Source organism: Rhynchophorus ferrugineus, unplaced genomic scaffold (assembly GCF_030347505.1).
Source record: "Rhynchophorus ferrugineus isolate W39M unplaced genomic scaffold, kcgeb_rfMv2 rfM2, whole genome shotgun sequence".
NCBI classification, from domain to species: domain Eukaryota; kingdom Metazoa; phylum Arthropoda; class Insecta; order Coleoptera; family Curculionidae; genus Rhynchophorus; species Rhynchophorus ferrugineus.
The window spans coordinates 20,623,766-20,636,493 of NW_027472581.1; the positions used below are offsets into that span (position 1 = coordinate 20,623,766).

The 12,728-nt window shown below is 30.3% G+C and overlaps 1 long non-coding RNA gene across 1 annotated transcript; it reads right to left on the reverse strand.

The window, feature by feature from the left end:
* Positions 1 to 11,578: 11,578 nt before the first annotated feature.
* On the reverse strand, positions 11,579 to 12,320 carry LOC143190596 (uncharacterized). Its single transcript, XR_013004286.1, has 2 exons — positions 11,947 to 12,320; positions 11,579 to 11,890 (listed from the first exon to the last, which is right to left on the reverse strand). It is a non-coding gene; the product is annotated as an uncharacterized LOC143190596 (long non-coding RNA).
* Between the last annotated feature and the right edge of the window lie 408 nt (positions 12,321 to 12,728).

Genomic DNA, 12,728 nt, shown 5'->3' on the forward strand with positions numbered 1-12,728 from the left:
TTTTTAAAATCGGCTTGCAATGGACGGAGAAATCAGCGGACATACATTTAAAAAAATACAGCCGAACATAGAACCTCTTCCTTTTTCGAAGTCGGCTAAAAACAACTATTTTAAACGCAGAAAAACTTTTACTTGCATTTGGTGAAATCAACTGCACATTGTTTGTATCTTACAATATATATATATATATATATATATATATATATATATATATATATATATATATATATATATATATATATATATATATACATATATATATATATATAATATATATATATATATATATATATATATATATATATATCTATATATATATATATATACATATATATATATATATAATATATATATATATACATATATATATATATAATATATATATATATAATATATATATATATATATATATATATATATATATATATATATATATATATATATATATATCCATTACGTCCATTACTTATTTAAAATATGGAAAAAGTTTTAAAAAAGCAAGTATACCAAGGTAATGTCCTCGTTCTTTGCCAGGGCAAATAAAAACAAACAAACGCAATTGTTGACGTTAGCAGAATGAACGGCGTCGACGCCAGACGTTTGCTTATAGCTCGAACATTAACCCACCTTTCATTTTGATGGCCGCTTTAGTGGCAGCGTCGTAATGTTCGGAATGGTATAATTTTATTGTCCATTATGTATTTTTCTACTTTGTTATCGGTCAATATTTTAATGGAAATTGATTTCCGTTCCGATTTTTGAATATTGTATATCCCAGTGTAATTTACTAATCAATGATTTAAGGTTTCGAAACCACTTTCATCCTGCTCAACATATTTTACTTTAATATAATGTCTAAAAGGTTCAAAGTATTATCTACTAGAACTGTGATATCAAGGGAAGTTATTTTTAATCAATTAAAAAAAACTGACGGAGGTTTTACACAAAACTAGTTCGACTGAAATTAACTATCCACTGTTTAGTAATTGACTACTTTTTACTATCGCCTGTTTCAGTCGCTATTTTTTGTTCGACTGATTTTACTAGTTTTTACTTGTGACTGTTCAATCGACTGTTTTCAGTCGCTATTTTCGGTCAGATTGATTTTAAACATTCTGGCTCTGTCTTCCGTCAATCTACGACCTTGACAAAATTACGCGGAACTTACGGCTTATATAGTTTTATATGTAATATATATAGTTTTATGAATTTTTTTCGTAGCTTGCTTGTAAATAACGATATATATACGATATATACGAGATAATATTAATATAGCACCATTTTGGAACCATATTTTTCAAGATTTTTAGTGTAATAGGGTAAAAAGATTATGATTCACAATTTTAGAATGATAAATAGTATAATACCATTGACTGTTTTTATGGCATTAATAGGTAATAATTTTTTTGATTGACTATTTGGTTTTGATCTAACTCTGTCGGTTTTTGTTAAAAAATATTTCCGTTCAATAATAAATAAAGCTTTTATTTTATTTAAAAAAGCTCTAGTAATTATTGTGCGATCATTTTTAATTATGTTATGGATTAGCTTTTTTAGCTATGATTAGGTATATGTTTAATTTTTATTTAATATTTATGGTTATTGTACATCTTTAGGTTTTAGGTTTTGTTTATGTTCTACTGTATTATCCATATTTATTATAGCATATTATTTAAAACTAGCAACTGATATATTAAAATACGATAAAACATTTCTGCGGTATTATTCTATTCCATAGTAAAATGCCATTCCTATTTACAGATCCACAGAATATTCAAATATAAAAGTAATTCTGCTTCCTTAAAAATGAAATTATTAATTGCATGTTAATAGTAGTCAGTAATTATATTTTTCCTTTTCTTTTTTAAGGTTAGTACGTGAAGGAATATATAGATGTCTCGCTTGTACTACCAGTGGAAATTATAAACACATATAAAATTAAATGCACCAAGCAATTATGTGCGCCCTTTCCTCTCTCACAATTTATATAGGACAGAATTCGTACATCTTCGTCTGACCTGACGAATTAAAAAAAAAAAACAGTCGAACCATAATAATATTAATATAGCATAATAATATAGCATAATATTTAAAATATGTCGATATATATTTTTCTATTCTTATTTTATTTTCACTTTTTCTGTATTGACAGTAATGAAACTTCGATATTGAAAAGGTTTGAATTTACATTTTCAGCCATTTCATGCAGCAGCCATTTTTCTCCACTTTTGATCTTTCCTATCGCATGTAAACTTTTGAAAACAATTGATTCATCAACCCTTAAGTTCTATAGCTCTTCGAGATTTTGATTTCGGCTATCATCCAATAACAATATCATCCAAACTGTTCGTTTTCAGTTGCACTAAACTCACCGTTTATAAATCAAAAACCAAAACGGCCGTTTGGAATATAACGGATATGATCAATCAAAAAACAAAAGTCTGAATGCTGAAATCTGAAATTTTAATATTTCCATTATTAGCATGTTTATATATTGAATAACCCAAAAATATTCCATAGAATTTGACGGTTAGGTTATGTTTTTTTTTGTTTTTTTTAATTTATATGGTAATCGACAACGTAATTAGCATGCCGAATATTACTTGGAATGTGATTAGAACGAAGACGGTAATTCATAAGACCATATTACAATTTTGGCCCAAGTTGGAAACAGAGCTTAAAGTGTAAAATTTCGATAGCCCATATCTCGGAAACTATAAGAGATAATGCAATTTGATAATCGACAACATAATTATCCTGCCGAATATTACTTGGAATGTGAATTGAAACGAAATCGGTAATTCATAAGACCATTTTACAATTATGGTCCAAGTTAGAAGCAGAGCCATTACTCCTTTTATAAAGTCTACTTTTACCAACTATGGGTTTATATGGACTGGACCTACAGTTTAACGTGGGCTCCGAACCACGGTCCTCAGCATTAAAGCTGAGTGACTGGCGAGTGACCAACTTTAGAAATCATCCCAGAAGACATCCGGTGTTACCCAGCCTGGTTACTGGCGTGACTGGGATCATTTCCTTTGTCGGATCTATACTCTTGCCTAGAACATTCAGAAATTTTAAACCATCACAAACATAAATTTACAACCATGCCCCAGCGCGCCATCACAACAGTAGGAGGACCGTCCCATCGCCTTTACCACTGCGCCACCACGCCGGCATTGAACAAAATTGATAACTTATAATGATTTATTTGTAATCAAACAATTGTTGTATAGAATACAATAGAATTATTTACGGATTATTAATTATTTGTCGGATCTATACTCTTGCCTAGAACATTCAGAAATTTTAAACCATCACAAACATAAATTTACAACCATGCCCCAGCAGGATTCGAACCCGCGGCTATCGCAACAGTAGGAGGACTGTCCCAGCGCCTTTACCACTGCGCCACCAAGCCGGCCGGTTATGTTATTTGCAATCATACCTGTCGTTTTCACCAATACATGATATTAGGTAAATAGCTGGTCTAAATTTGTCAGTTACTACTTAGGCTACCTTGATTTTGTCTATATTTACTTTAGCTGTTACGTCGTGCAATATCCGAAATGATATTACACTGTCGACATGAAATTTCTGGCCCAAATTTAAACAAAAAACATGTATAAAATGATTTTTGATCTATATTTTAGTTGTAGACTTGCAGGAAGTCTGTTTATATGAACAAATACTTTTACATTTCCCTGATTCTTTTCTCTTGAGTTCCAATTTGTGCCTCAGGTTAGATCAATTTATCTATTTTTAATCATAGTTTAAACCATTTTCTTGAAAGCTTTCCAAATGGTTGGATGTTATCTGCAGCAATATTTTGTAATAAAAGAATATGTTTTCCTTATTTATATTCCTTTTTATAATCATTCGGGTGATTTTAAAATTCTTAAATATTTTTAGCAATAATCGATGATTCTTCTGATATTTCTTCTTTTGGGCATGTGAATATACATCCAATTCTTCAGATTCAGATTTTTGTGGTTAGTTTGAATCTTCCAAAATTTTACATCAAAATTTTCTCTTTTTAATATTCAAATTTTAAAAAATATCTAGACTCCGGTAACAAGGCTGGGTAAGACCAGATGTCCTTTGGGATGGTCTCTTAATTGGCTACTGATCAAATGATAAATTTAATGCCGACTGCCATAGTTCAGAGCACACGTTGAAGAGCAAGTCCACTCCAGATAAACCCTCATTGATACAAAGGAAACTTAAATTTTTTTTTAATTTCATTTTTAGAATCCACTTCGCTAAAAGGGCTCTATCTTCCAAAAGAATTAAATTTCGAATAAAGCTCTTTAGGGCATATTTAGAACAAGTTAAGTTTTTAAAATATGAAAAAAATCAATTTTCAGGATGTCCCATTTATTTTCGTAATAATCAATGGGAAAAACGATCCGCACTATTGCGTCTTATGTTATTAACAAAAATGATAAGACTTCATATTGGCAACGCAGGATCCTAATAGCTTTTTGTCCACGCTAATATTTTACACCAAAATATCGTCGTCCATATTTAATCTATGATATAAGTTGGGTTCAGAAGCCGCGTTTCGTCGCAAACCAAAATACATCTGGCCAATATTTTAACGATGGCCGAGGTCCATTTATATTTCCCAGCACGACCGCGTACAAATTTACAATAACAATAAATAATGACCGGGCAAAAACAGAAATTGATTCGGAAGGGGCAGCAGCCGGTCAGTATAGACGATATTTTACAATTTTATTATAAAAGCCGTTCGGACCCCCCCGGAATAAGCGGCTGAGAGGTATTTTAAGACCTGGATAAATTCGTCGGCAATATTTTTCGGATGGATTTTCGCCATTAATATTTGTCGGTGCTTTAAAATGGCGTCTGGACGCCTGAATAAATCGGAGATTTGACTAAATAAAAAGATTTATATATAGTCGCGCGAATTAATGAATTCCTTTCTGTGACAAATTCTAAAGTCCACCGAGTTTGCTTGTAAATCAGTGCTGACGACTTAATTTTAATAAAATTGATTGCATAATTTATTAAAACGTCCCTTTCAGGTCTATTGTTTATTTTGCACGTTCGTTATCAGTCTTTTTTTATCGTACAAATCTCGACACTGATTTATTCCAAAATTGATTTATAATAAATTAATATATTTTATTGTGCCATATACATATTTTTTGAAATATATTTTAGTCTAGAATATAGAGAGGATATATATTGGTATCAGTATAAAAATGTTATGTAAATACATGAATGATGTGTTTTAATTTTGACATACACCTGTGTCTATTTTAGTAAGTTTTAGTGTATATTTTGCTCAATACGTATATAAATATATTTATTTATCTTCAATAATCAATAGTCTCATGTAGACACCCAAAGATGACCACTAGGACTCCGCGACAAAACTTTAGCACATTACACATTTCTACTTAGTTTATTTTACTTAAAAATATTTTAAAAGACTGATAACTAACGTGAAAAATAAACAATAAACCTGCAAGGGACGTTTTAATAAATTATGCAATTTTATTAAAATTAAATCGTCAGCACTGATTTACAAGCACATTTTTATACTTTATTTTCATTTAACTTTATTATTTTTTAAGGATTTAAAACAGATGGTGTTACTGTGTGTTAAATCCCATCAGGCACATTTAACACCAAATTAATGTCAAAGCTTCATTGATATGTTTGAGTTCTATCTGTCATTTCGCTAATGTGAACAAAAATTTTTTTGAGTATATTTGTTGGGGGCAAATAACAATTATGGGAAGCTTTAGTTTTTACTTCAATTGAAAGCAAAAGGTGGCTGAAACATACTACATCGATTTCGACATACTGGTTTCGACGTTTCAAAAGTGGTGATTTTAACACCAAAGCCCAAGAACGTTCTAGAGAGGCAAAAAAGTGTAGGCAAAGATACATTTTGACGCTGATTTATCCCAAAATTGATTTATTAATAAAATAAATTAATATATTGTATTGTGCTATATACATATTTTGTTGGAATATATTTTAGTCTAGAATACACAGAAGATATATAATGGTATCAGTATAAAAACGTTATGCATATACATGAATCATGTTTTTAATTTTGACATACACCTGTGTATATTTTAGTGAGTTTTAGTGTATATTTTGCTCAATACGTATATAATCAGAAGAATCTCATGTAGAAACAAAAGTATGGCCACTAGGACCTCAGCGACCAAACTTTAGCACATTACACATATTTACTTAGTTTATTTTACTTAAAAGTATTGCCTCTTTAAATTATAATAAGTTTCAATATAGGTATCTTTTTACGCTGATCTTGAATAGAATTTTTTAGTTTTTTATCATTATATATATATATATATATATATATATATATATATATATATAGATTATAAATATAATATATAGATTATAAATATAATATATAGATTTTAAACAATCACAAACATAAATTTACAACCATGGATTCGAACCCGCGGCTGTCGCAACAGTAGGAGGATCATCCTATCGCCTTTACCACTGCGCCACCAAGCGGGCTAGTTTTTAACATTGTTTTGTAAAATTTTATTTAAAATTATTATTTTATTGTCCTTTCTAAATTGTTTACCATTTAAGTACAGAGTATATGATAACTTAACAATTTTCATTCAACAACTTTATTGAAACCAGGGCAGCGCGTTGGCCATTTTAAAATTTGTATGAATGAACGTAATCCTGACCTGAAATTTTTATATTGGCTAATTGTTCATAATTTTTTCCAGAAATGAACTTTCTTCTAGAAGCCGAAAAATAGTCTTCCATCCAGCTGTCTGTTATTTAAATTATTTCCTTAAATCATGATTTTAATGCTTATATCCATCAGTGCTATTCAAATTAAATTTCTTTTCGTCCGAAAATATTGTATGACGCCGCTTTTTTCCATGAAATATATTCTTCCGCAAATTATTAGTGTCTTTTGCTTATGTTCTTATCTTAAGGTGGTTTCTGTAAAACTCTCTTTCGTTGAACATTTCTTACATTTGTTTTTACGCCAGGTGCCGAAGTGATTTAGATCGTTGTTAACATAGCACTTGAAGTTAATCAAAATTCATCAATTTCTATCATTTAGGATCCTTTTCCTTTTTTATACATATTTTAAAGTCTCGATTTTATCAACCAGTGTTTTTCTGGATTAGACATACTATTTACCGAGGACTCTGAACCACGGTCCTCGGTTTTAATCTTACCGACTGACCAATGACCAAATTAGAGACTATCCCAGAAGACATCCGATCTTACCCAGCTTGGTTACTGGCGTGACTAGGATGGTTATTCCTTGCCGGATTTTCCACTGTTGCCTATAAAGACATTTACAGTTGCAATCACAAACATAAAATACATCCATGCCCCAAAAGAATTTTTTTCACTATAAAAATAGTTGTCTACGGTACTCCAGAGACCTCGATGGAAATTTACGAAATTAATATTTTTTCCTATTGACATCAAAATAAACTTAGTGTATGGCATTTTAATTTCTGTGTAGATATCTCAAATAAGTTGGTTCTACATAGGAGCATTATTTTTTTGATGTGGAAATTGAATTTTGGACATCGTTGCAAAAAAATGTGATCGGCAATTGAAAATAATGTCGCAATATGAAATATGTTTTAAGCCAATTAAGATATGTTGGTGCCTATATTGTTTTAAAAAGTCTGAGTTAAAAATATTAAATATTTCTCCTACATATAGTAGTCTAACAAATAACAACATCAGCTTATTTCAACAACAAGGGAGACCACAATACAAATATTTCCATCACCGAAAATCAAGCAAATACGGCAATATAAATTCTTAGAAATTTATACAGTACTAACCGTGTCAGTATCATCGTGCTAGTAAATATCTGATATATTAACTGAACTGTAACTTCATGAAAACATGAGGCATATTTAGAGACGTTTGGGGAGATCTATATTTAATGTATATTGCCCAAAACGTAATGGGTTCAATGGATTCAATACACTACTGTAATGATAATATGACGGTCACTCTGTAGCTAGCGATTTTTTCAGATAGTGGTTATCATAGCGACAAAAATGTCTGTAAAATTCTAGTTTCCGACCCATTTTTTTGGTTTCTTAATAAAAGTAAGTACTGTTCAGACAAGCCACGACTCATATATTGGAACAACTACTAATCAGAAGGAGCAAGGTCTGCAGAATACGGAGGATGTGTAAACACGTTCCATTTTAATATGTTCAAGTATGTTTTAATCGATTTTGCAACATGTGGTGTGTCTATTGTATCTTTACTAGTATTCAGCTCGATCCAAACGCATCAATTTTAATCGATAATGTAAATTTATTTTCGAATGATGGTTCATGGAGTATTGTTTTTAAATCCTTTCGTACACTTTCTTGCCTCCTTCGAAAGTTCTTGGTCTTTGGTGTTCAAAATCACCACTTTTGAAACGTCGAAACCGTTATGTTGAAATCGATCTAGTATGTTTACCATAAGCTTCACACAGCATTCGAAGACCTTCAGTCACCTTTTGATTTAAATTGAAGTAAAAAACTAAAGCTTCCTGTAATTGTTATTTGCTCACAACTAATATACTCAAAAACTTTTTGTTCTGTTCGACGAAATGGGAGATACTTAAAACTCAAACATATCAATGACGCTTCAACATGAATTGGTGATAAATGTGCCTGATGGGATTTAACATACACTAACACCATTTGTTTTAAATTCTTTAAAACTAATTTATAGGCCTACATATAAAAATAATAAAGTAAAATGAAAACAGTTTCGTAACATAGTTTAATACCATAATAACTAAAATGATTTTCTATAAATACTGTATTCAATTTTCTGACGGAAGCTTAAATAAGTTTCTCGCAAATGCGGGCTGTAAATTAATTCTCTAACTTCACAATACTTCGAATTCGGCCGGAAACTGGGCAGAAATTAGATTTCCAAACAAAACTCCTAACGGAAAATCATAAATATGAAAGGCTTATGAATTGTTTCAGATTCGAACGCGCTATAACTGTTAACATGATCTCGTAAGCCCGCTTCCGCAAATTGAAAACTGACAGAGGCTATTTTCTCCACGGACAATATCGGTTTCATATAAACGTTGTTATTTGTTGTTGTTGCAGCAGCATATGGTCGTTTGTGAGGCTTTCCTAAAATAAATCCTTTTAAAATACTTCACACTAACGGCTTACATCCATTATGTTTCATACTTAAACATTCTTTAATAGGCGTCGGTTTTATAATGGCGGTTACGTGGTTCATTTTTCAAATAACAAGCGCTATCGTTTCGTTTCAATCGCTACAAAATAAAAAACAAACTCCTTAATGGAAATTACTTACCGCTCGAGAGGCTATTGAGTTATTTGAAGGAGAAAATGCATTGTGAAAGTATTAATAGTACTTTAACTAATTACTGATATTAATGGATACTTTAGCAAAATAGTATATAATATTGCAGAATAATAATCAATATTATATTTTGAATTATTAGACTGTATATTAATCAGTATATAATATTTGAATTTCACGTCAGTTTTGAAGAATATTTTCTGGACTAGACAATAAAACAGTGATGTTATCAAAATTGATGTCCTCAAAACTTCCTAATATAGCGGCATCATCGTTGACTATTAATTTGTTCTGGATTTAATATGCAACAAAAGTCTAACGAAAAAAAAAACAAAAATAACGTTCCCAAATATTTATGTTAACATTATAGTATATATAATTCATATATTATCCAAGAATCAAAACTACAGTTAAATATATATGCCCAATATTTTGTAGGTGATAGTTGTTTTATTATATTTATAATTTTTAACTCTTAATCACTTATGAAGTGGAGTTCCGGGTCCCTATTTTATATAGTGGTATTTCCTGGAAGTCTAATATATTTTATTAACAATTGGATATCGATTTAATGTATTTTAGATTTATTACTGATCAAATTATTAATTGTTAGCATTGGATCATAATACCACATCTCGAATGTTTATGCGTCGAGTGACTATATATTCTAAGTTACTATTCAAATCAATAACTAAACTGTTAATTTCTAATCTGGTGTGACTGGTTGAACTCAGACAAATTCGTGGTCTTGTTCTAAACAATGATTTTTTCCACATATTTAAACAGTTACTCATTTGGTTCTCTGTCGTGCATGTCCATTCCATTAATTCTTTGCCGCATTCCATATTAATTCTATCGAATTAAATATGCAGTAGTATGTTCAAGCATGCAATCTACTATATATCTTTCTCTAAACCTATCTATAAAAATGTAAATTACAGAAAATCATTACATATATTGACAATGTAAAAGTTTGAAACTGTTTACATTTAACAGGGTATTTTCAGAATTTATGTTTTGCTTATTGAGAACCTATAGCTGATGGTACCTCGGGATTCTCTAAGAGCTAGTTTTGAAGCACAGATAAACATGTTATGGTTCATTACTACAGGGTAGTCGTCCTTGAACCTGAAGGAGAACACTAACTTTGTTCCAAGAATAAAACTTCATTCTTGAATGAATGAAATTAATCCATGACAAGTAATATATCTGAAATAAATTATTAAAAGATATTATAACTATCACATGAATTTGTCTTTTTACACACTCTAGCTTTTTCCAAAAGTGGCCCAATGTTCCATTTTGAAATATTCATGTCTGCTAGATACACAAACTGAAATAACAGATCTTCCTAATTTTATTATATGCATTTAAAGCACTGTGTGGAAGTTCCACTAGACTTCTCCTCTCTAGAGTTCCATTATTTTTGATAGGTTATAGTTCTAGTATTAAACAGTATATAATACTTGAATTTCACAGCAGTTTTGGAGAATGTTTTCTAGACTATACAACAAACAGTGAACTGATACCAAATTTATGTCCCCAAAACGTCCTAATATTGCGGCATCATCGTTGACTATTAATTTATTTTGGCTTTAATATGCAACAAAATTCTAATGTATAAAAACAAAAATAACGTTCTCTAATATTTATTTTAATATTATACCAAGGCATATATTAATTTTTGGTCTTGAAAATCATTATGGATTGGACAGTTGAAACACTAAAAATTTATTTGTTTTTTAAAAATATTTAGATTTTAGAGTATTTAATCCGTGGAACTACTTAATATAGAATATAGACAAATATTACATGTTTTCTCTTTTCCAGAAGTTTTGTTAAATAGCCTGAAATAAGACTAAAATACAATATTAGACTCGTTTTCCTCAGAGCAAAATTCTCTGGAACTGAAAATATAGACTCAACTGGTGATTTAACAACCTCAAGTGGTACTAGATCTCCCGTTAAAAAAGAATATCTAACATGTTCATCTTCTTCACAATTTTCTCCGGGAGAATGATGTGCAAAAATTGAAGTGATGAGCCCTTTTAAAAACTTCTCGAACATACTAAGGAAAGGATGCTGTTTCTACCTCCATGACCTCTAATAGATCCAACAAAATTCTTTAAGCAGTCTTGGTTAAGATTTGTTAAACAAATGTAGTTATTTGTAAATTTAGACAAAATAGATTTCTTTAAGGTAATAAATTCCCTAAAAGTAGCAATTAAATTTATTGATGGCACCATAACAAATATTTTCTTAACAAGGCATTCAAATTTAAATATATAATTCCTCTACTATAAAATGATTGAACACTGATTGTTCTAAAAAGTTAAAGTATTGCAAATATTTTAGGGATATTTTACAATTAAAAGTAGTATTTATTACTACTAATTATCCAGTTATATTAATTATTACCTTTTTGTAAGACTTCTTTATGTAGAGACATCACACTGACAGCATCCGAGCAACTTGGTAGATTAATTGAATTTTACTACTACTAACATCTTCATAAGGTTTTGAATTTCTGTAAAGAAACAATATATAAACAGACAAATAGTAGATAGATAATTTTATATGTACCTGATAAAACCAATGATGGATATGCATTTACCCTAATACCTGTTCGTGAAGGAAGGATAATTCTAAATTTTTCACTAAAATGTCCATAACAAACACCATGACGTTGATATATTTGCATTGTGGTTTATCCAGGTAACTTACTACTATTTACTTGATCAACCCATTTTTGGAAAGGAGCGAGATCATTCTTTGGGAAACGATGTCTAATTTCCGTAGTAGAATTTTACCCCGGTACACTACATCTCTTACTGCACTGACGCATTGTCATCAATTTTTATATTATTACTCCATAATAATTAATGTAAAACAGAAAATATGCACAACGTAAAACGAAAATTTCGTGATCTAAACAAAAACCATAACCTACAAACAACAAACATAAAAATGGACGCTCATAGAAAATGCTAATTTCACACAATTTGATCGACCAATCACATTTCATGTTAGTGGCGGCACCAGGAATTTAAACTAGCCAATCACAATTTGCGATCGCTGCGCTACAGTTGATTGAACTAAACAAAACATTTCCCCAAGGTCGCCTATACCGTGAAATTTCTATTTTTTCTATGCATGATATGTTATTTAACTGACTTGAGTGCGGTGAAAGAACCTAAGGATTTTAGTCAAATCAATATCTTAAGAATAGTTTGTATAATTTAGAATTTATTAACAAATATAATCATTTTGTGCAAATGGAGAGACAAGGACGCCTTGTACTTATAACCCATGCCTTCGCTCTCGAGATGAGGTACGAACTACTTTATATTCAAAGAAGATACGCC